The 24,410-nt window shown below is 43.3% G+C and overlaps 1 protein-coding gene and 3 pseudogenes across 1 annotated transcript in view; 2 read left to right on the top strand and 2 right to left on the bottom strand.

The window, feature by feature from the left end:
* Positions 1-1,945: 1,945 nt before the first annotated feature.
* The window catches only part of PRELP (proline and arginine rich end leucine rich repeat protein), a 160,103-nt gene continuing 137,638 nt past the window's right edge, over positions 1,946-24,410 (top strand). The window contains exon 1 of the mRNA XM_063955281.1: positions 1,946-2,174. The gene's annotated coding sequence lies outside the window, so the exon portion shown is untranslated. The remainder of the gene's footprint in view (positions 2,175-24,410) is intronic.
* LOC135054025 (5S ribosomal RNA) lies at positions 14,738-14,855 on the bottom strand (annotated as a pseudogene).
* On the bottom strand, positions 14,977-15,094 carry LOC135053257 (5S ribosomal RNA; annotated as a pseudogene).
* Positions 17,050-17,167, top strand: LOC135051986 (5S ribosomal RNA; annotated as a pseudogene).

Genomic DNA, 24,410 nt, shown 5'->3' with positions numbered 1-24,410 from the left:
TGACCTGGCGCACAGCCAAGATATCAAAGTAGTGGCTTCATGACAACTCTGTGAATGTCCTTGAGTGGCCTAGCCAGAGCCAAGACTTGAATCTGATTGAACATCTCTGTAGAGATCTGAAAATGGCTGTGCACCGATGCTTCCCATCCAACCTGATGGAGCTTGAGAGGTGCTGCAAAGAGGAATGGGCGAAACTGGCCAAAGATAGGTGTGCCAAGGTTAAGTCATCATATTCAAAGAGACTTGAGGCAGTAATTGATGCAAAAGGTGCATCAACAAAGTATTGAGCAAAGGCTGTGAATACTTATGTACATGTGATTCCTTAGTTTTTTTTTTTTTTATAAATATGCAAAAATCTCCAAAAACTTTTTTCACATTGTCATTATGAGGTATTGTGTGTAGAATTTTGAGGGGAAAAAAATGAATGTATTCCATCTTGGTATAAGGCTGTAACATAACAAAATGTGGAAAAAGTGAAGCGCTGTGAATACTTTCCGGATGCACTGTTTTTCAGACTACAATTATTGCTTGGATAATTTTTTTTAAATTTTTTTATTTTACTTTAAAATGGCTACAAATTATCCCCAAATCACATTTTTTTATAAACATTTGTTGCCATTTTTCATTAAATTCCTTTGTACGTAAATGAAATATATAACCTTTTTACTTTCTTTTACTTTTTAAAAAAAAAGCACAAATCAGCCATTTGACACTTTTTTAAAAGTGTATAGGTAATTATTTTTCTTTTGCCTACTAATATACTTCTATATGATTATGCTAACAAAATTATAACTTTTCTGGGGTGCAAGAAGGTCTCCCCACTTTTCAATGCTTTTGTTCCACATCGCAAAAATTTGCACAACCCTGCGGTGAGTACTATACCACAAATAGGCATTGTTAATTGGATTGGAGAACTCTCGGATGCGTTCACTGTCGCAAAGTCTGTGATTTTTATGAAAAAAACTGGCACTTAATAGGATTGACCCATTAGCATTGTTTCAGTTTTTGGGGGTTCTGGTGGCTAGGGATAAGTCTGAAAGATCCATGACAAGGCTTACCTTTCTGGGTATAGAAATCAATACTTTATGCTTGCCACCACTTCGGGGATTATTACCCTCAAAGGGCTTTTGTAGTTTTCACCTTTGTATGCGTCACCCAAAAACGTGCTTCTCAACCTGATTATTGTTTTACAGTCCCAAGAATGGTGAAGTAGAAGCCGGGACTGCAATTTCGCAAAAACTTCAGACCTTGTTCAAAACATCTTGCACTGCAGTGGAACTTGATTACATTAAATTTTGTCACAATTCTTTCCAATCCTTTTTGTAAGAGACTCCTAACTAACAGGTCATATTAATAAATCCACAGCAGGCCATAAAAACATTAAGGGGACTAGAACACTTGCATCAAATACATATTTTTGGGTGACCTCTTTTCTGGAAGATTTACAAGACAGACTGGAAAAAAAGTTTCATATCAATGTAAGATGTGTTTTGTACTTTCATCCCATGCTGTAATACTTCTAAAGTTATCTAAAACATGCAAATGAGTGTGTGCCTTTCCTGTGCACATACAAACAAATAGATGGGTTGGGCAGGCAGGTGGATCATGCATTGCAAAATACACCTGTAAATTATGGAATACGGTGCTGTACTAATTTGTACTCAGGAGGCTTGTCTTATTGTAACTGTTTTGTAACATTCAGAGCATGTAACTATGAATCTTATAACTTTTGCATCTCTTTGCTGTTTAAATTAGGAACAGGACATTATTAAATGAAAGGTGTGCACAGGAGGGGATGCTAGTGAGCAGAAAGGAATTCTTCAAGCTGTAACTGCCAAATAAAGGCTTCATTGTGCTCCCTTTCCCCCACCTTATAGGATTCTGTCTTTATCCCCTCCTTTACCCTCCTCTCGCACTTTCCCCCTAGCCTTCTCTCTCTCTTTCTCCCATCCTCCTCCCTAAATCTCTTCTGTCCATCTCTCTACGCCTCCCTTCTTCCTTGTGTCCCAGAAAACTCAGAAATCTGCTCACAGGGATCTGCACTCAATAGAGTGATAAAGGAGAAAAGGAGGGAGGAGAGAAAGAGAGAAACTGAGGGAAAGAGCTAAATATTTTCTTGGGAATAAAGCCCACCTGTATACAGCCGGCAGCAGCCATAACAGGCTCACTCACAGGTAAGAGGTCTGTCTTCTCTGTGATGCTTTTACACATCATAGACCTGGAAAAAGTGTACAATCTGATTTTATGATTCTGCGGTGCAGTAAAATAGCCCTGCATGTTTTAAGTAGAGACAACCCATTAAAAAACTGCAGCTTACTCTTCTGAGAGGAGCCAAGCAGCCCTGTTATGGTTTATGCTACAAAAGCAGAGCTGTTTCTGAAAGTAACACCTAGACATAGACTAATGCCCAGAGAATATTTTTTTGGCCAGCTGACCACAGCACAACCCTTACGTTCTGCCTGATGCATTTCTAAAGGATGTGGGAAACTGTATTGACCATTTATCAAGTAATCTATTAGTAAAAGGCCTTGTCCAATTTATTTTATATTTTAAACTGTTGCATAATATTATTTTGGCACTAACTTTTCACAGATTTCTATAGCTTGCTATCTTTATGACTCACATTCACTGTGTCTAGGCATCATTCATGCAGATGTGTCCTCATACATCCAGCCTCAATACGCCATACAACGCAAGAAGTCTGGTGGAAGAGAGCCGCCAGGTCTCGTACAACTCTGCTAACATTGGGCATCTTTTTTAGTGAAAAACACAATGCGACTATGACGCACAAGGAGACTGTGCTGATTAATTTGATATGTTACACTTGTATATTGTGTGTGACTGAGTCTGTATATGGAGCAGAACAGAACTTGTGTTGCACAAAAGCTGCAGCTGCTACTGTACATTGTACCACTTCGTATACAGATTCAGAGACTCAGACACACACAAATATGCAAGTGTCATATCAAATTAATCAGCACAGTCTCCTTGTCCATCCTAGTTGCTATGCAAATAAGAGGAATTTTGGCAAAAAACACGCCTGACACTAGAAGATTCTCTCACACGACTTGGCGTGCCAAGAGGGACTGTTTGGAATGACTGCAGCAAAGATGTATGAGGTCATATCTGTATTCTATTATTTCTCTTAGATGTAGGGTTGTGATTTTTTTTAATAAAAATGGAAAAATATTTCTAAGTAATTTTTTTGCTTTAGTTTTTGTTCTTACTTTGAAACTTCACCGTGTTATGTAATCTAAAGGCAGTTTAATGACCAGGGACGGGATGTACCAACCTGTTGCAGTACATCCCACCACACATCGCGCAGACATTAATCCCTATGTACTAACATATGCGATTAGTGTTACAAAGGACAGTTCTTGCGATACTTCGTGATGCACTGTGGCTGCTGGACTTCCGGATCTATGACCAGGGAGTCCATCTGCGCATGCCCAGACCAGCGAGGGATGCTGAGAGGGTTCCATGATGGACCCCTCTCCACATCGCATTGCAGAAAAAGCCCCATAGTCTTCCACATGGTATCGCCAGGAAAAGCTGGCTTTACCCTGTGCTGCGGAGACTCAGTGGATGGAGGTAAGTACATGTGAAAACACAGTTTTTACTGCATTTTGACTTTAGTACATCCCGCCCCAGGTAACTGCCCTTTCTCTATCACAACAAAGAACAAGAAAATTATGTAAACCATGCAGTTCTATCATTAAGAAATGATGAACATAGACATTTTTGCTTAATTTAATACATCTAATAGCATACAATATTGTTGCATTCTATTCATATATATAAAAGTGAGCTACCCTCACACAAATTGAAATGTGTAATTGAAATTTGTTTAGTGAAAGGAAGTCTGTATTGCATAGCAAACATGCTCCTGTCCTAATCACAACCTTATCTCACATCTCTACTGCTCTGATAAGCTTCTGAAATGTTTACATGAAGATTTAGGAATATTATTAGCACCTACCGTATTCATCACTTTGTATTCTGAGTACTCATACTCATAGACTGTATGTCACAAAAATTCTTAGAGAAGAGGTTCCCAAACTGTGCACCGTGGCTCCCTGAGGTGCCTCGGGACACTTGCAGGGGTGCCCTGGGTTGGTGGTCCAGGACCAATTCAAATTATTCATGGTCAATATAATAGGCAAAACCAGTGCTGGTGGCTGCCAGTCATAAAATATATGGCCAAACAGTAGCAAATCTTGTCCCTCACCACACAACTGACCCTAAGGATGACATATAAACGCGATCTACTTAATGTAATATTTCTTTCTAAATTTCTCAATAAGAAATTTTTGGCCTAGGGGTGCCGTGAAAAAAATTCTGATATTCTAGGGCGCCGTGATTCAAAAAGTTTGGAAACCACTGTCTTAGAGGTTTAAATATTGTTATCATTTATAGAAGTGAGCTGATTATATACGCACACCATATCATCTTGTCAGACTAATCCAGTGTAGATTCAGTTCTGTAGCATAGTGTCTCTGTACCCCTTCCCTTTACACACTTACAATGTCATAACATTTCTCCGCAAGCATCGTGGGTGCACTAGGAAAAAGAAGGTGGCTGCGGCTTACCATGCAGAAGGATGTCTCTCCTGGTACCCTGCAACGTAGAAGTTGGTAGCAAGGTGCCTCTCCAGGGTGCCATCAAGGCTGAGATCTGTCGCCCCAATGTCCTTGCACCATGGGCAGCAGTAACGGTCGCATACTGTACCCTTTTTTATGGGACTGGTAGACTTGCATGACCATGCATAGGTATAGATGATCACTTGGGATTTATGTAGATTTTATTTGCTCATCACATGGTTGAGGGTTCAGAAATACAGACGGTTAGTACACTAATCTCAAACAGTGTAAGAGGTAAGAGAAAAGGCAAAACTCTTGTAATGCATTATAGAAAATGTACCTGTTGTTTTATTCCATATACAAATGTAATTCTTAGAACCTATTCTTACTCTTTATGCTATTTTAATTCAAATTAAAATACTGTACTTTGAATATTTAAAACAATATATGACTAAAGTATGGATGGTGTAATGGTTAGCATTACTGCCTCACAGCACTGAGGTCATGGGTTTGATTCCCACCATGGCCCTAAAGGCCCATACACACTTGCCGATAAAATGAGCGACGTCGCTCATTTTCCCCCTCCCTGAGCGATGGCGCTCATTTTATCGGCAAGTGTGTATGCCGCCAGCGATGACCGATGCGCGGCTGTCGCCAGTGCATGCATGCAGGATCTGGACTGTTGTCCATGACCTGCATGCAGGGCTGGCGGAGGCATGACGTCACTGAGCGATATGAGCGGTCATATCGCTCAGTGTATACAGTCGGCTGCCGACCGGCCGGCCCGGGAGGGGAAACATTAGACGACGTTGCTCACAGAGCGACATTGTCTAATGTGTACGGACCTTAACTGTGCGGAGTTTGTATATTCTCCCACGTACTTGTGTTGGTTTCCTCCGGGTACTCTGGTTTCCTCCCACAATCCCAAAAATATACTGCCAGGTTAATTGGCTCCCAACAAAATTAACCCTAGTGTGAATGTTTGTGTGTACATGTGTTAGGGAATATAGATTGTAAGCACTACTGGGGCAGGGACTGATGTGAATGGGCAAATATTCTCTGTAAAGTGCTGCGGAATATGTGTGCGCCATATAAATAACTGGTAATAAAATAATAATTAATTTGTTTTCAAAGAGAGGCAGAGTTAGTTCCTTAGCTTGGAGGTTAATGCACGCACCATGTGAGCTGGATTTTACTTCTGGCATTCCAATCAGAACACAAGGGGAGCATATACAGAGGGAATGTATACATGATTATTCTGTCTCAAAGAGCAGATGCATAGCATTAATGTTACTTGTGACTGAACCAGGGCAATGCAGGTGCCAAGGGGACTCTGGCAACTTTAAATAGGCAAAACCAATTTCAGAAAAACCAAACTCCAGAGTAGGGAGGTTTGAAGACAGATTAAAAAAATAATATGCTTTATTATTTTACATAAACTGCCTAAAGTTTGTTGCTTGGAGCCATTCATTCTGTATATCAGGTCGCTCTGTCAGACAGAGAGCATGTAGACAAACGAACACTGTTCTTCTTTGAGGTTCCAGAGCCCAAAAGACTAGTAGAAAGCGTTGATTCACTCACTGCTCTGGTCTCTAATTGGGCAATGGTGAATTTTTTAAAAGTCTCTATTTCCGTTGCCACAAACCATGGACACTTACCAAATAGGGCTAATCCAGGTGGAGTTCTTTTCCCAGAAAGTCTCCTCTACTTCTACTACATCTACTTCAACTACGACATCCAACCAAGGAATTCTTCCTTCTGGGGGTGCTCTATTATCTTTCTATCTTTGGCTGGGAGCAATCAATGAAGATTACATGGGTGTATGCTTGATTGTATGCAGCTCTTAGCATTAACTGTGGCTGAAATCACCAAACACACTTATTAGAAGGGGTGTCGTGTCCAGGGTACCGGGGCAACCACTGGTGGGCACCACTGCCTGTGGGCCCACCACCTCCTATCAGATTTTGCACTTGAATTAAACATTATACATATGTTACACTATACAGCACACAGGACTATGGTGTACTTTCTACAGTGCATTACTGTTATTAATCTATAACATTATCATGCATGCACTAGCAGTATTTACTATATAAATTTATCAAGGGGACCAGCATATGCACTAATGGTTAGCCAAGCCTCTAAGCATGGGCCCCTACCACTGCATTTCCCCGGTGGACCCTTCATGCCCCAGTCCGACACTGGTTGTGTCCACAAACATTTAAGCATGCAGTGTATACAGTATTATGTATGTGCTTCCATCTAAAGCTGGGTACAAACTACATGACAGGCAAATGATGCATTGTCATCAACAATTTCCCTTGAACGACATATTCCCTTGTCCCGGACAAATGATATAGTGTGCACACACTGTGGCCACATCCAGGAGTATGCTGTCTTTGATGATATCCTCAGAATTTGCTGCATTTAGGACTGACCAGAATACGACCACGGGGGCGTGAAAATAGACCGTACACACTTGACGAGTTGAACAATTTTGCCGTTCCAATCTGTCGGATCTGGGCAAATCGTTCAAAATGTTATCTAGTGTGTACGCAGCTTCAGTTTCATTGCAGTGAGCATATCCCTTTTGTACAGTACTTGGCCTATATTTGCACACTTCCTCTGTCCCCTGTTCCCCTCTCTAAGGAGCCGTAAGTGCAATGTGTGACTGATGCTGCATACATATGGAATCATAAGACTTTTCTGCACACATACAGTATAAATATGTGTATTTTCCAGAAAAAAAGAGACACATATGTCTTTCTCTACATCAGGCCCAATTGTCACTGCTTTGATGACAAGGGCTAATTGATATTTATTTATGTCTGTCTGGAATTGGTGAGTGACCTGTCTGTTGACAATTCTAACTGTGTAGTTCCCTGAAGAGAGGGTGGAGCGAAAAATTAGGGTTGTCATTCCTATCTTCTCATATGTTGTGTATAGTGTTCCTTCCCAGCAGCAAAGTCTCCTAGGAGATACATGTTTGCAACTGTGTCAGATAATACAATATAATATATACCTAGTCATGTAAAAGATAAAAATATATACCCTATTAATACAAGACATCTGTAACCCAAAAATCAGCACATACTGTATCTATACAGTTTGATGCTGCCAAGTATTACATAATCACTCAGCAGGCTAACTTCCCATTCGGTTTCCAAAAACAGATAGATTATACTAGGAGTGCTTGCTGTAAAGTGTCCAATTAGCCTTCACTATCAGTTACTGATGAATTCAAAGATAGGCAACATTAACCGAAGTATAACACAAAGTCATGTATTAGGTCCTCCTCCAATTAGTTCCTTTGAAGCCTCTTCCTGAATCTTAGGAGTAGTTTCTGCTCACTTTCCATCAATTTTTACTGAGTCTGGAAATGTTTGTGTGATTTGGCTGAGAGTAACAGCACTTGTGAGAGCCAGATAAAGAGAATCTATGGTAACAGAGCTAAATGTTAGCTCTTGATCCCTGAAAACTGTGGGAGTGGTCTAGAAAGGGCTAGACGTAGACTTGGGGAATTGTACATAGTGTGAGAGCTGGATGACTACACAAACACAGAAAAGTGACATATGCTGATACTGTATGTCAAATGAAAGAAAATAAATAGAATACAGGCGTTTTCATCCTGAGACTTGAAATAAACATGTACTCCTGAATCCTGACGCCAAATAAAAATCAAAAAGGAAAACAGAACATACTGTATGCATTAGGAGGAAAGAAACATATAGACAGAGCTCTGAATGCATGCGCACGGCATCTATTCACCCGCCACTCACCCACTGCTCCCCCACCACCTCCACCACTTCCACCACATGACACAGTGGCACTCGGATGGTACAGCAGGACAGTTCTAAAAAAATGGGACGTCCCTCTAAAAGCGGGACAGTTGGGAGGTATGGTTGTGTGATCACACTGTTTGAACAAAAATTACAGAAGTTCTGCACTCACCATATATATTAAGAAACTACAAACTTTCTCTTTCTATACTTTATAAACAATTTACAATTGTTGCAACATCTGTTAAGCTAACCATCTGCGCCAAAGTCTTAACCATCTGGTCAGTCCTACTTTATTAATCAGAATTCTAAAGATAGATAGATAGATAGATAGATAGATAGATAGATAGATAGATAGATAGATAGACTCTCCAACGCTTAGTGCATCTGCCCCTGAGTTGAGAGAGATAAACTACCAAGCAATCGCATACCTTCCAACATGTGAAGAATGGAAATCATAACCCTTGTGCGCCGTAGCCACACATACCCCAAAAAAGGATCATGGGCTCAGGTGAATGGATGTGGCTTTGCGCCACATTCCCCCATTTTTGTCATTTGGGGGCATACTCAGCACTCCCCGAGCAGCTGGAAAGGCCCCGTCTCCAGTAGCAGACATACATTTATGGGGCCCTGAAGCTTTAATTGCTTTGGCGGCCCTTTCGCAACCAGCAACATTAGGCAACATACAACAAGGTGGGTGTTACAACCTGCACGGCCGGCATCCCGCATGGACGCCGGACTTGGGCGGCATTACATCTTGTCGATGGTGTGAGTCTGTGGGGCAGGACTGGTTACAGCATCCTTTACCCGGCATCTTTAATGTCTACCTCTCACAGCACTCCCCCCCCCTTCAATAATCTGATCACCTATCAGCACTCCCCTACAGTTACCACCTAAGAGACGTCTCCCCTTTTAATAATCATCTCACAGAACCCCCACTTCATTAATCAGCACTCCCCCCCCCCCCCACTTCAATAAACACTTGACAGCGTACACCGCTCAGTGCCAGCAAATTGATCTTATTAGATGCCTCCTTGTCCTGGACTCCTACTCACCTTTCATTGCTCCCAGCCTCCTACCTAAAATGGGCTCTCTCAGGCTCAGCCTTCTCGGTGAATATCACAAAGAGAAGTTCTGTAGGCTGTCAGGAATTGTAGTTTAAAATTGATACATGTTTAACGCTATTTACAGAGAACAAATCACAGAGCTACACTACAACTCCCAGTAGTTCCCGTGCATCCAAGCTGTAATAGCAGCTATGCTGTATTAGAAGCCTGGTTGTCATTAGGGTGTTGGGTATGGGTGACCGGTGGCTGGGATCCCGGCGGTCAGCATACCGATGCCGGCCGCAAGAATGCCTGCAGGGGGGCGAGCACAATGAAACCCCTTGCGGGCCCGGTGGCTCGCTGTGCTCACCACAGGTTCTTTTCAAACTCTATGGGTGCCGTGAACACCCACGAGTGGGAATAGTCCTTGACCCCCTGCCAGCATTCTGGTGGCTAGGATCCCGGCGTCGGTATCCTGACCGCTGGGATCCTGACCGCCGGGATGGTGACTATATCCTGTCATGGTATTATTGTTGACAAGCTATGACTATACAGTACATAAACACAAGAGGTGAAAATGGGACATTCTGGGATTAGGGGCCCTGAAGCTTTAGCTTCATAGTAGATCCGCCCCTGCCTGACCCACTTCCCTGCACTCTTTAGATGCCGTGTGCACGGCATCGATTCAGAGATCACCTGCTGCGTTGCAGAGCAGAACAGCACTGATCAAAGGCAATTCATTAATCTATTCCTCTCCTTTCATTATCATTTCACCCCCCTAGCACCAATTAACACGCTTATCCACTCTATCAGCTCCCATAAAGTTCTTCCCACCCAGCACCCATCAACCTATTCACTAATTAACACTCCCACTTAACATCTAATAACCCAGCACTGATTAACCCATTCATTAATCATTTCTCACTTCCAGCACCCATTAACACATTCAATCACCCTGTCAGCACCCATCATCCCCCTACGCCCCACACATACATACATACATACATACATACATACATACATCATACACATACAGTACATCAATTCTCTTCACCAAGAAGTCATTCATAGGGGGAGATGTACTAAGCAGTGAATAGAGTGGAGAAGTGAGCCAGTGGAGAAGTTGCCCATGGCAACCAATCAGCATTGAAGTAACATTTATAATTTGCATACTATAAAATTATACAGAGTAGCTGATTGGTTGCCATGGGCAACTTCTCCACTGCTCACTTCTCCACCCTTTTCACTGCTTAGTACATCTCCCCCATAGTCTGGAGGGGCACAGATTCTTGTGTTTTTGAAACACTGGGACTCCAAGGGTTACCACCACACTGATAACATGTTCCATGTCACTGAATGCAGATGCCTGACAGCCAGGAAACTTCTTTAAAGCCTTCAAACCTCCCCTGGCATCCAGCACTGCAGCGTACTGCACTCTTTGCACTGCAGTCAGTGACATGGGACATGCAGGCAGTGTGGGGGCCACCCCTTTCCTCTCCTCAGGTCCTCTCCTCCTACTCTCGGAGTCCCAGCCTGTTATACCCCTTTCACACTGCACCTTGGACCAAGGATATTGATTGGGCAACCCAGGTCATATGTCAGTGTGATAGTGTCTCAACCAGGGACCAAAGTTGAACCCGTGACCAACACGTGTAGTAAGCAATTTGAAAGGTGCAACCCGGGTTACTCTACCTGGGTTTTGTTAATGCCTGTGTAACTTTGACCTGGGTCGACCCTATTCACACAAGGGTCCTTGCCTCGGTGGGAAAGGGTCTGAAACGGGTATCAACACGGCTTGAAAACCGTGTTGATGACCCTGCATCAGACTCATGATTTATATGTGAAAGGGGTATTACAAAAAGCTGGCGCCCTCCACAGTGTTGTACCTGGCGCAATGGAAGGACCAGCCATGATGCAGCAGCTAGCCCTAAGTGATGGCTTCTGTCCTGCCGACGCCTGGAGCTCAAGTTCCTGACTATAAAATAGCTACTGTTTTAAGGGAATAAATAAATCAGGAATTCAACAAAATACAAAGTTTGTAGTGTAAAGTGTGTAAATTATACTTTCTTTTATAAAAAGGGGGTCGGATAGAAAACCATACAGTATATGTGAGGTGTGTGGAACTGAAGGACGACCACACTTAGGTTGACAGTGTCTAGGTCGACCACTATGGGTCGACAGTAACTAGGTCGACATGGATTCTAGGTTGACAGGGTCTCTAGGTCGACATGGTCTAGATCGACAAGTCAAAAGGTCGACATGAGTTTTTAAATATTTTTTGGTGTCGTTTTCGCTGTACACTTACCGAGAAGCCCAATTAGTGCTCTGCTTCACTCACCATGCTTCGGGCAAAGTTACCGTTCCCAATCGTAGTCCACGAGGATCGTAAAGTATGAAAAAGTAAAAAAAAAAACAAATGTGAAAAACTCATGTCAACCTAGAACATGTCGACCTAGAAACCCTGTCGACCTAGTTACTGTCGACCAATAGTGGTCGACCTAAGTCTTGTCGACCTAGAGACCAGATACCATATGTGAGATGCTGTGCAAACGAGAGGACTGGAGAGTCTGCTATCTTCCTATGATCTGTAGACTTCCATTGCTAAGAAAAAAAGCTCCAGTGTGTACTTTGGGGGTAATTCCAAGTTGATCGCAGCAGGAAATTTTTTAGCAGTTGGGCAAAACCATGGAGGTCATTCCGAGTTGTTCGCTTGCAAGGCGATTTTAGCAGAGTTGCTCACGCTAAGCCGCCGCCTACTGGGAGTGAATCTTAGCATCTTAAAATTGCGAACGAAGTATTCGCAATATTGCGATTACACACCTCGTAGCAGTTTCTGAGTAGCTTCAGACTTACTCGGCATCTGCGATCAGTTCAGTGCTTGTCGTTCCTGGTTTGACGTCACAAACACTCCCAGCGTTCGCCCAGACACTCCTCCGTTTCTCCGGCCACTCCTGCGTTTTTTCCGGAAACGGTAGCGTTTTTTCCCACACGCCCATAAAACGGCCTGTTTCCGCCCAGTAACACCCATTTCCTGTCAATCACATTACGATCGCCAGAACGATGAAAAAGCCGTGAGTAAAATTACTAAGTGCATAGCAAATTTACTTGGCGCAGTTGCAGTGCGGACATTGCGCATGCGCATTAAGCGGAAAATTGCTGCGATGCGAAGATTTTTACCGAGCGAACAACTCGGAATGAGGGCCCATGTGCACTGCAGGGGAGGCAGATATAACATGTGCAGAGAGAGATAGATTTGGGTGTGGTGAGTTTAATCTGCAATCTAAATTGCAGTGTAAAAATAAAGCAGCCAGTATTTACCCTGCACAGAAACAAAATAACCCACCCAAATCTAACTCTCTCTGCAAATGTTATATCTGCCCCCCCCCCTGCAATACACATGGTTTTGCCCAACTGCTAAAAAATGTCCTGCTGCGATCAACTTGGAATTACCCCCTTTGTGTCCAGTGGAAACCTGACCTGCTGCTTCTTTTATTTAGCACAGTCCCAGAACTGCACAGAAATGCACACACTTAAGCATTTTTTACCAAGCTCCCTCAGTTTTTCTGAGGTCCTGGGTTACTCAGCTGGTTAAAAGTCCAGCTTCCTATTGGCCTATGAAGTCATAACATTCCTTTATTCTCTGCCTAGATTACTGGCTTTAGCAGGTGCTGCATTACAGCAATGCTGGAGCCCAGGAAAACTGGTTACAGAGTGCTGGATACATTAACAAAAAGAGCAGTATGCCAAATCAAAAGTGCTCCTTTAATCATCTATCTTGTAATGTGCACACTTTGGTTGATTAAATCTTGTGAAGTGTGAAAAGAGCACACTACAACATACTTACTTACATTTGATTTCTCCTCTCCGGGAGAAGCCCGGAGAGGAGACGCTGCAAGTGTCTTCGGGGGGCGGGGCCGGGCTGTGATATCACTAAGCCCCGCCTCCTGCATCGGGAAATGCCGCGATTTGCGGGCCCGCGGGAAGGGGCGGGGCTAAAATGACGCAATTTGCGTCATTTTAACCCCTTCTCCACCTGACGGATCCGCGAATGTGGGAGGTAATCTCTCCATCCTGCTCGCATCACTAGGGTGCGAGCAGGATGCGGGAGAACTGCCCACTCTTCCGGGGGTGCGGGGGGCTACCCCAAAAAACGGGAGCCTCCCGCAGCTTCCGGGAGAGTAGGTAACTCTGCACTACAATCATAGAATATGGGGGGTTATTCCGAGTTAATTGCTAGCTGAAAATGTTCGCTGCGATTAAGTAAAAATCCAGCACTTTTGCGCATGTGTATGCCGCGCAGTGCGCACGCGCGATGTACTTTCACAACTACCGATGTATTTTTACACAAGGTCTAGCAAAGCTTTACAGTCGCACTGCTGGACGCAGAGTGATTGTCATGAAGTGTGCGTTTCTGGATGTGAACTGACCGTTTTCAGGGAGTGTTCAGAAAAACGCAGGTGTACCAGGAAAAATGCAGGCGTGGCTGGGCGAACGCAGGGCGTGTTCGTGACATCAAAACAGGAACTGAATGGTCTGAAGTGATCGCAAGCGCTGAGTAGGTCTGGAGCTACTCTGAAACTGCACAATTTTTTTTTTAGCCGCTCTGCGATCCTTTTATTCGTACTTCTGCTAAGCTAAAATACACTCCCAGAGGCCAGCGGCTTAGCGTTTGCCCGGCTGCTAAAAACTGCTAGCGAGCGAACAACTCGGAATGACCCCCATGGTGAGAAATCATAACTGTTCCATCCTGGCAAAAGTGTTTGTGATGTTCCTATAGAAGTAAAAACTGGTCTTGTAGGCACCACTTCTAATTTGTGAAAACAAAGTTGTGGATCTGCACCAGCTCTGTAAATAAATGTTTAGAATAAGAGAGAGAATATATATATAAGATACCAAAATACTGACTATTATTATAAATCATAAATAGTACTAAGTTTTGGCGGTGCTCCCATGGATTTTGTAGTTAACCTACAGAAAGAAGACTAGAAAAAGACAAAATAACCTTGTGTGGAAGCACTCATTGATTGAATATGAAAAAGATGTAAAGAAATATATGGTTGAGGAAAGGACCCCTTTGAGTCCTACCTCTGGAGGATAGAATAAAGCTTAACTTTTATTGGTTTGCTATAAAAATTCACTGGGGTGAACAAAGGTAAATGATAATAAAAATCTAGATTGACATTGTACCAAATATGGTTCTAGATGTGGCAGGTGAAAATATTGGTGTAATTATTGTATAATTGTTTGGAAAAACAATATATACAGGTCACAGAAGGATCGGAATGTATGGTAAGCTTAAAGGAAAATGATATTGGATTTCCTGAAGGAAAAAGGCCCACAGCACCTAGTATTCCCTGGAGGTCTCCCATCCACATACTGACCAGGCCATACCTGCTTAGCTTCCAAGATCGGACGTGATCGGGCGTATTCAGGATAGTATGACCGTGGGCCAATAGTATCAGGAATTAAGAGTGATTTTTGTGCTAATTAGGGAAATGGCCTACGTGATCAACTGAAGGTTATGTGAATATAATCGAATAATTGATTTATTGTAAAGTCTCCTGAAAAACTGGCCCACAGCACCTAGTATTCCCTGGAGGTCTCCCATCCATGTACTAACCAGGCCATACCTGCTTAGCTTCCAAGATCAGATGTGTTCGGGCACATTCAGGGTAGTATGGCCGTGGGCCGATTTAATAAAAAAATGGGTAAATACAAATCGAGTATCTATATGAATTTAAATGGAAAAAAATGGAAAAAAATGATGTAGAGAATTTTTTAAAGAAAGTGTTGTTGTATCTCTGTATAAAGCTAATTAGTAAAGGACTAATGATGCAATCTCTAATTAACTATAAATAAACAGATTCAATCCTGAAAAATAAATGTAAAGCAGGCACTTGAATTGTCAGACCCAATAGGGGGGTCTGATGGGCTATTTTACAGTTTGGAATATAATTCCTAATTGATAAGACTAGCGGTGCAATTCTTGATTAGTGATAAGTAGGTTCAATCCTAAAAGTGATACAAAAACGGGCACTGGATTTGTCGAACCCAAATAAAAGGATCTGATGTTCTGTTTTGATACAGACACAATGCTTAAAGTTGCCGCCTCCTATGTAGATTTGCCAGCTGTAAATGACCAAAAAATGAATTTGAGTTACAGACGATTAAATCAGAGCAGCAAGAATGAAAGTTTTGTTCCTGTGTAGAAACGATAGTCACAATGTTGGTAGTTGCCACTTTCTAATTAATTCGTCTACTGTAGTTACAGACAATTAAATCAGAGCAGCAGGAATGAAAGTTTTGTTCCTGTGTAGAAACGATAGTCACAATGTTGGTAGTTGCCACTTTATAATTAATTTGTCTACTGTAGGTAACCAATTGTCTGGATTATGTTGCATAGAATAAATTTAAATGAGAACAGTAAAGATAAATGTTCTTTGTCCCTATATATAAACAATAGCGGCTTGCAATATAATTCCTGTATGATAAGGCTGGCGGTGCTATTGTTAATTAACAATTAACAATAAATAGGTTCAATCCTGAAAATTAAATAGGAGCAGCAAAAAATGAAAGTCTTTTTTCTGTGTGGAAACGATAGTGGCTTACAATACAATTCCTTAATTGACTGTTAAAAGGTTCATTCCTAATTACCAGTATGGAGCAGGCACTGAAGTTATTAGACCCAGATTAAAGGTCTAAGGAGCTGCTGGAAAGCAGACACTGTATACAAAGTTACCACTTCCAGTGATGTAGATATCCCGGCAGCCGGTGGGTGTAACTTGATTGAAGATCGTGACCGTGCTCCGTGTTCTGAGACCGTGTGGCCGCCCGTTCCGGAGAGGGCGAAGCCGCTGTGACGTCACTGGATGGACGTCAAATTCCGACGTACGTTTCACCTGTGAACTAGGCTTGTTCACGGAAGCCCCGTGTTCTCTGTCAGCCTGGTCTCCGTATATATAGAATGCATGGACCAATGAAGTATTAGAGAGTTGATTGTAACATAATATAGCTCAGCTTGAATAGGATCGTTGATGGGATTGATTGGAAAATGATGAAGAGAGATTGAACAATGAAGAATGTGCAGAAGATGCGATATTGCGAACAAATCAGTATATAGGATGTTGTGGGAAGCGAAAAAGGAGTGTGAAATGAAACATGGCAATGAATATGAATAAAAAGGGGGTTAGGTTGCTGTTCACTATTGTCAGAAATGAGAAATAACATTGACAATTATTAAGTATCTGCAAAATATTGGCAGAAAATGAAATATAAATTGGGAAAAAAATAAAATATTTTTTTTAATTATATATGAAATAATAAAAATGAAAATAAAAATAAAAATAAAAATATATAAAAATAAATATAAAAATGTAAAAAGAAATAATGATAATGATGAAATGAAACATCGGGAAATTGGATAGTATTTAAAATATATAAAAGAATATATATAAATAAACAATACTTGAAAATAAATAAAAATGGTTTGTGATTGATTAGGAGTGATGCTCTGGTGATCAATGACAAGAACTGTTTAAGGTGAGGTGATGTATGACAGGGGATGAGGTGCAAAAAGGGGTGATGAAGAAGTGAGGAGGGGGGGGGAATTAGCACAAAAATCACCCTTAATTCCTGATACTATTGGCCCACGGCCATACTATCCTGAATACGCCCGATCACGTCCGATCTTGGAAACTAAGCAGGTATGGCCTGGTCAGTACATGGATCGGAGACCTCCAGGGAATACTAGGTGCTGTGGGCCTTTTTCCTTCAGGAAATCCAATATCATTTTCCTTTAAGCTTACCATACATTCCGATCCTTCTGTGACCTGTATATATTGTTTTTCCAAACAATTATACAATAATTACACCAATATTTTCACCTGCCACATCTAGAACCATATTTGGTACAATGGCAATCTAGATTTTTATTATCATTTACCTTTGTTCACCCCAGTGAATTTTTATAGCAAACCAATAAAAGTTAAGCTTTATTCTATCCTCCAGAGGTAGGACTCAAAGGGGTCCTTTCCTCAACCATATATTTCTTTACATCTTTTTCATATTCAATCAATGAGTGCTTCCACACAAGGTTATTTTGTCTTTTTCTAGTCTTCTCACCACTTCTAATTTGCAGTCTATCAATCTATAAAGGTTTCCTAATAACCACAATTTACATTTGAAATATTATATACAAATTTGGTGCTACTAAATATACATTCAAGTAAAGGGCCCTACAAACTGGGCGATGTTAGCAAATTTATCGAGCAACTACAGTATATTATCGATGGTCAATATTGCCGCCAACGATTTTTTCCTACACACTGGACGATATCAATGGTCAATTTGGACGATATGAGAGTACATACATCTATATCATCCAGATTGACTTGCATGTACAAACGAGGCTAAATCAACGATGAACGATCATGGGGCCGGGCATCGTTCATTGGTGATGCATACACACTGACCAATATGAACGATTGAATATCGTTCATATCGATCACCGTTATCGCCAAATGTGTGTAGGGCCCATAAGCAATGTTTGTTTAGAATTCTTAATAGCAGACGTTTCTATGTCAGCCAAAAGTGTATACAGTATAATATCTACTCGACAAATTTAGGTGAGTATCAGGCATGGAAAAGGTTTCTTTTTTTTCTCCCACTCTCTCCATTTAAAGGTTCAACAGGGCAATCCTGATATGATGTTATCAAACAGATTGCACCTTCCAGATTTCAAATGAATTTTCTTTTAATGTGATTTCGATATACCAGCAGATTTGTGTGGAGAAGAAAAAAGAAAAAACAAGGAACTGTGTTCTTGTGTAATACATTTATTGCTAAAAACACATATAATATTTAATATATGGATCGCTATAGTTAGTAAAATTGTATCATATAACATGCCTCCCAACTGTCGCAATTTCAGCGGGACAGTCCCGCTAATTGGACAATGTCCCGCTGTTCCCTCCCATGGGTTGCAGTGTCCCGCTGGCAGGGGGGCATTTGGGAGAGGTAGTGATCACCACTGCTCTGCTGTGCAAATCAGCCGGTGATCACACTGATCAGATGCCGTGTGCATGGCATCTATCAGCACAAGGAGGGGAGCCGGGGCTGTCTAGCAACTCATGGAGCGCTGGACACGCCCCCAAAATGATGAAAACGGGGTCGCGGCAATAGGTCACACCCACTTACTGCAACACCCCGCCCCTCTACCAGAAGCTCCACCCCTTTTGCAGCCGCGGCCGTGCGCGTGGCCCGACTCCCAAGGGACAGAATGTCAGGAACTGGTGCAGAATCCGGAATTCGGGATCAGGTACCAAGTGGTTGACGTTACCCAGAACAGAGGCGCGGAGTCTAACACGCCGGAAGGTTTTCACCAGGGAACCCCGCAAGGGGATATGGGCATCGCGGCTTCCGACGTGCAGGTCGCGGCCCCCTGTCTGGGTCACTTGATACCTGAACTGGACTAGAGTTATGGTAGAGGTGTTGTATATGATCAGCCGCAGGGATACACAGGAACAAACAGGAACTGGAGAAGGTGGCAGGGTGCACACGGCCAGATGGTACGCTGGGGCCGTGGAGATGGAACAGCAGCAGGCACTCCAGGGGTGACACAGGAGGTAGCGGCACACGGACGGACTGGGGTGCAGACACTTGGAGACAGGGTAACGGCAGTCGGCAGACTAAAGTCGTCAGCAAGATGTTGAAGCTGGAATTCAATACTGGAACAAGGCAATACCCACTGGACAGATGAACTGAGACCAGAGAGGAACCAGAGAGCAGAACACCACATGGAGTAGCTATAACTGGCAAAGCTTCTTGGGATTGAGAGGCTTAAAAGAACAGGCTGGACCAATCAGTTGTGAGCACCAGACAGGCCCCCAGTAATTGATATAACATGCAGCTGCAGTGCAGACTGAGCAGGCTGACAAGCTGAATAGTAGTTTTCAGGTAACGAGCTGTAATTACAGAATCCAGACACCTGTGAAGTCAGTTGCTGAGTGCAGGAGCAAAGGCACTGGGAGACAACTATGCAGGAGCTAGCTGTGACCTGTAGTTCCACAAACTGAAGCAAAGGTAATTATAACAATAACAAAACATGAGTGCTCAGGATTGTAACAGTACCCCCCCCCCCTTGAAGAGGGGTTAAGAACCCCTAGAACCAGGCTTATCCAGAAATTCCCAGAAGAAAGACCTCTTAAGTCTGGGTGCATGAAGAAACCGCTCTGGTACCCAGGTTCTCTCTTCCGGACCGTAACCCTTCCAATGCACGAGGAAATGAACTTGACCCCTCCTGAACTTGGAATCCAGAATCTTTTCCACAACAAACTCCTTTTGACCTTGGACTAACACAGTGGCAGGCCTTCTGGAAGGAGATCTTCTAAATCTCTGGGACACAAATGCTGGTTTCAACAAGGAACAGTGGAAAGTGTTATTGATCTTAAGTGATTTTGGTAAAAGGAGTCGAAAGGCTACTGGATTAATCTGTCTAATAATCCGGAATGGACCAATGAACCTAGGCCCAAATTTTTGAGAGGGCTGGCATAACTTGATATTTCGAGTGGACAGCCACACCATGTCACCCACTTTAAAAGTACAAGGTCTTCGTCGTCTGTCAGCAAATTGTTTGGAACGAACAGAGACTTGGTTGAGTGCCAGACGTACTCTCCTCCAAATTTTCCTCAGACGAGCTACAGGATCAAGGGAAGAAGTCTGTTGCTGCAGGATGTCAAAAGCGTTAGACCGAGGATGGAACCCAGAGAGACAAAAGAAGGGTGACATGGATGAAGAAGAGTGACTGGAATTATTATATGCAAATTCAGCAAATGCCAGATGGTCCACCCAATCGTTATGGTACTTGGAAACATAACAACGGAGATACTGTTCAAGAGACTGGTTCACTCGCTCAGTCTGTCCATTGGATTGCGGATGATAACCAGAGGACAGACTAAGATTAATATCCAAGGCTGAACAGAAAGCTCGCCAGAATTGAGCAATAAACTGAGTTCCTCTGTCGGAGACGATGTCCTGTGGTAATCCATGTAATTTAAAGATATGTTGGATAAACAAGGTTGCCAATTCCCTGGCACTGGGGAGCTTGCGAAGAGGAACAAAGTGAGCCATCTTACTGAACCGGTCTACCACAACCCAAATGGTATTGTACCCCGATGACTTGGGAAGATCAACCACAAAGTCCATAGAAATATGGGACCAAGGTCTTGAGGGAACCGTAAGAGGCGTAAGATGTCCCATGGGAGCTTTACGAGGAGTTTTATGTTGAGCACAGATCTCACAAGCAAGAATGAACTCTCTAACATCTTGATACATAGAAGGCCACCAAACTGAGCGAGACAATAAATCCAGAGTCTTAGAAATCCCTGGATGCCCAGAGATTCTTTTTACATGAAATTCAGATAAAACTGCTTTCCTGTACTCTTTAGGGACAAAGAGGAGTCCTGAGGGAGTCCCCATGGGTGCAAGAGACTGTTTGGCTTGAATCTGGGAGACTAAATCTTGAGCAAGACCAGCATGGATATTGGAAACAGGAATAATTGGTTCAGAAGAGCAGGATGAATTTTGAATTGGAAGGAAGCTTCATGACAAGGCATCTGCTATAAGATTCTTCGATCCTGGCCGATAGGAGATCACATAGTTGAATCTAGTGAAGAATAATGCCCATCGTGCCTGTCTTGTATTCAGTCTCTTGGCTGACTCAATATAGGATAAGTTTTTATGGTCAGTGAGGATTGTAATCACGTGTCTCGCCCCTTCCAACCAGTGCCTCCATTCTTCTAGAGCCCACTTGATAGCAAGCAGTTCACGATTTCCAACATCATAGTTGGCTTCGGCAGGAGAGAACTTTCTGGACAGAAAAGAGCACGGGTGAAGTTTAGAATCCACTGGATCTTTCTGTGATAGGACTGCTCCCACTCCCACTTCAGAAGCATCCACTTCCATAACAAAAGGCAGGTCAGGATTTGGATGACTAAGAACAGGTGCAGATATAAAGGCTTTTTTTAACTTGAGAAAAGCTTGTAGAGCTGAAGGTGACCAATGTGACGGATCCGCACCTTTCTTGGTCAAAGCAACAATAGGTGCAACAATGTCTGAAAATGAACGAATAAATCTCCTGTAATAATTAGCGAACCCAAGAAAGCGTTGTATAGCTTTAAGGTTAGTAGGTTGTGCCCAATCTTGAATTGCTTGAAGCTTACTGGGATCCATGGAGAACCCCTTGGGAGAGATGATGTATCCTAAGAAAGCGACTTCCTTCACTTCAAATTCACATTTTTCTAACTTGGCATATAGATGGTGCTCCCGGAGCTTTTGCAACACCATCTGGACATGGACTCGATGCTGCTCCAGTGACCGTGAATATATCAGGATGTCATCCAAGTATACCACAACAAATTTTCTCAGGAATTCTCGGAGCACATCATTGATAAAATCTTGGAAGACGGCAGGAGCATTTGACAATCCAAATGGCATAACAAGGTATTCATAATGCCCAGAATGAGTGTTGAAGGCCGTCTTCCACTCGTCACCGGCCTTAATTCGTATGAGGTTATATGCCCCCCGAAGATCAATTTTAGAGAAGATTTCCGCCATCCGGAGTTGATCAAACAACACGGAAATCAAAGGCAAAGGATAAGAATTCTTAACAGTGATTTTGTTGAGTCCTCTATAATCAATGCATGGACGTAAGGAGCCATCCTTTTTTGCCACAAAGAAGAATCCTGCTCCTACTGGTGATTTTGAGGGACGAATAAACCCTTTGCTTAGGTTCTCCTGAATATAGTCTTCCATGGCTTTAGTTTCTGGCAAAGAAAGAGCATATAATCTACCCTTAGGTAATTTATCTTCGGATACCAGACTGATGGCACAGTCGTAAGGTCGATGGGGGGGAAGAGTATCCGCCTCTTTCTTGGAGAAGACATCCGCAAATGAATGATATGGAGTCGGTAGCCCCTCTGGTATAACTTGAGAGCATCGCACTGGCAAGGACAGACATCTTCCTGTACATTCTGTTCCCCACTGTGAGTTCTCCTGTCTTCCAGCAGATGGATGGATTATGGGATTTCAACCATGGAAGCCCTAGGACTATGGAGGCCATGGGGCAATTGACAAGGAGGAAAATAATCTTCTCCGAATGCAGAAGACCAGTAGTTAAATGAACAGGAGGAGTTTGCTGAGACACTTGTCCACTGAGGAGGGGATTACCGTCAAGGCCACAAATAGTCACAGAAGGCTTCATCTTTAGTATAGGAATGTTCCAGGACCGGGCGAAAGAGATATCCATAAAGTTGGCAGCTGCACCACAATCAACAAAAGCCTTGACTGCAACTTGCTGAGTAGGTAGACTAATTTGAACTGGAAGCAAGACTGAATTTTTTGGAGAGATTCCAGCCAGACCCCTGGGTCTTGTCTTTTCCCGACTTCAGGGTGCAAACATTAGCAAAATGACCCTTTGCTCCACAATATAAGCATAGGCCCATCGATCGCCTACGAGATTTTTCCTGAGCAGAAAGACGAAAGGCCCCAATCTGCATGGGTTCACTGGAATCTTCGGCTTCTTCCAAGGCTACTGCTGAGGGAGATGGTGACCCTCCACCTTTCTCCATCCTCCGTTCCCTGATCCGACGATCTACTCGAATTGCTAACTGCATGAGCTTGTCCAGGGTTTCAGGAGTAGGATTCTGGACAAGGTAGTCTTTAATTTGCTCAGTAAGGCCTAAGCGGAACTGACTTCGGAGGGCTGGGTCATTCCAACCACTATCACCTGCCCATCTGCGAAACTCAGTGCAGTATACCTCGGCCGTGTTTTTCCCTTGTCTCAGGGCTCGTAAGTAAGCCTCTGCAGAAGCTGCTCGGTCCGGGTCATCATAAAGAATTCCTAGGGTGCTAAAAAAGGCATCCACTGTGTGCAAGGCGGGATTCTCCGTTTTCAATCCGAATGCCCAGGACTGGGGTTCCCCCTGCAGGAGGGAGATGATGATACCTACTCGCTGAGCCTCAGAACCAGACGATAATGGCCGGAGTCTGAAATATAGCTTGCAGCTATCACGGAAATTCTGGAACTGTTTCCGGTCACCTGTAAACCGATCTGGAAGATGCAACTTTGGTTCAGGCCCAGGAGCTCTGGTTACAACCAATGACCTGCTAGTTTCTTCCTGGGTGGAAACTCGGAGCTTTAGATCTTGCAGTTGCTGCGTCAAATTTTGTATGTGATCAGCCAAGATTTGAGCCGGATTTTGCTGTGACGGGTCCATGCCCAGGAAGTGGTGGGCCAGTTATAATGTCAGGAACTGGTGCAGAATCCGGAATTCGCGATCAGGTACCAAGTGGTTGACGTTACCCAGAACAGAGGCGCGGAGTCTAACACGCTGGAAGGTTTTCACCAGGGAACCCCGCAAGGGGATATGGGCATCGCGGCTTCCGACGTGCAGGTCGCGGCCCCCTGTCTGGGTCACTTGATACCTGAACTGGACTAGAGTTATGGTAGAGGTGTTGTATATGATCAGCCGCAGGGATACACAGGAACACACAGGAACTGGAGAAGGTGGCAGGGTGCACACGGCCAGATGGTACGCTGGGGCCGTGGAGATGGAACAGCAGCAGGCACTCCAGGGGTGACACAGGAGGTAGCGGCACACGGACGGACTGGGGTGCAGACACTTGGAGAAAGGGTAACGGCAGTCGGCACTGCAGACTAAAGTCGTCAGCAAGATGTTGAAGCTGGAATTCAATACTGGAACAAGGCAATACCCACTGGACAGATGAACTGAGACCAGAGAGGAACCAGAGAGCAGAACACCACATGGAGTAGCTATAACTGGCAAAGCTTCTTGGGATTGAGAGGCTTAAAAGAACAGGCTGGACCAATCAGTTGTGAGCACCAGACAGGCCCCCAGTAATTGATATAACATGCAGCTGCAGTGCAGACTGAGCAGGCTGACAAGCTGAATAGTAGTTTTCAGGTAACGAGCTGTAATTACAGAATC

The sequence above is a fragment of the Pseudophryne corroboree genome, chromosome 2, assembly GCF_028390025.1.
Source record: "Pseudophryne corroboree isolate aPseCor3 chromosome 2, aPseCor3.hap2, whole genome shotgun sequence".
Classification (NCBI taxonomy): domain Eukaryota; kingdom Metazoa; phylum Chordata; class Amphibia; order Anura; family Myobatrachidae; genus Pseudophryne; species Pseudophryne corroboree.
Note: the sequence above shows the minus strand (reverse complement) of the source record. Positions and strands in the feature narration are given on the sequence as shown.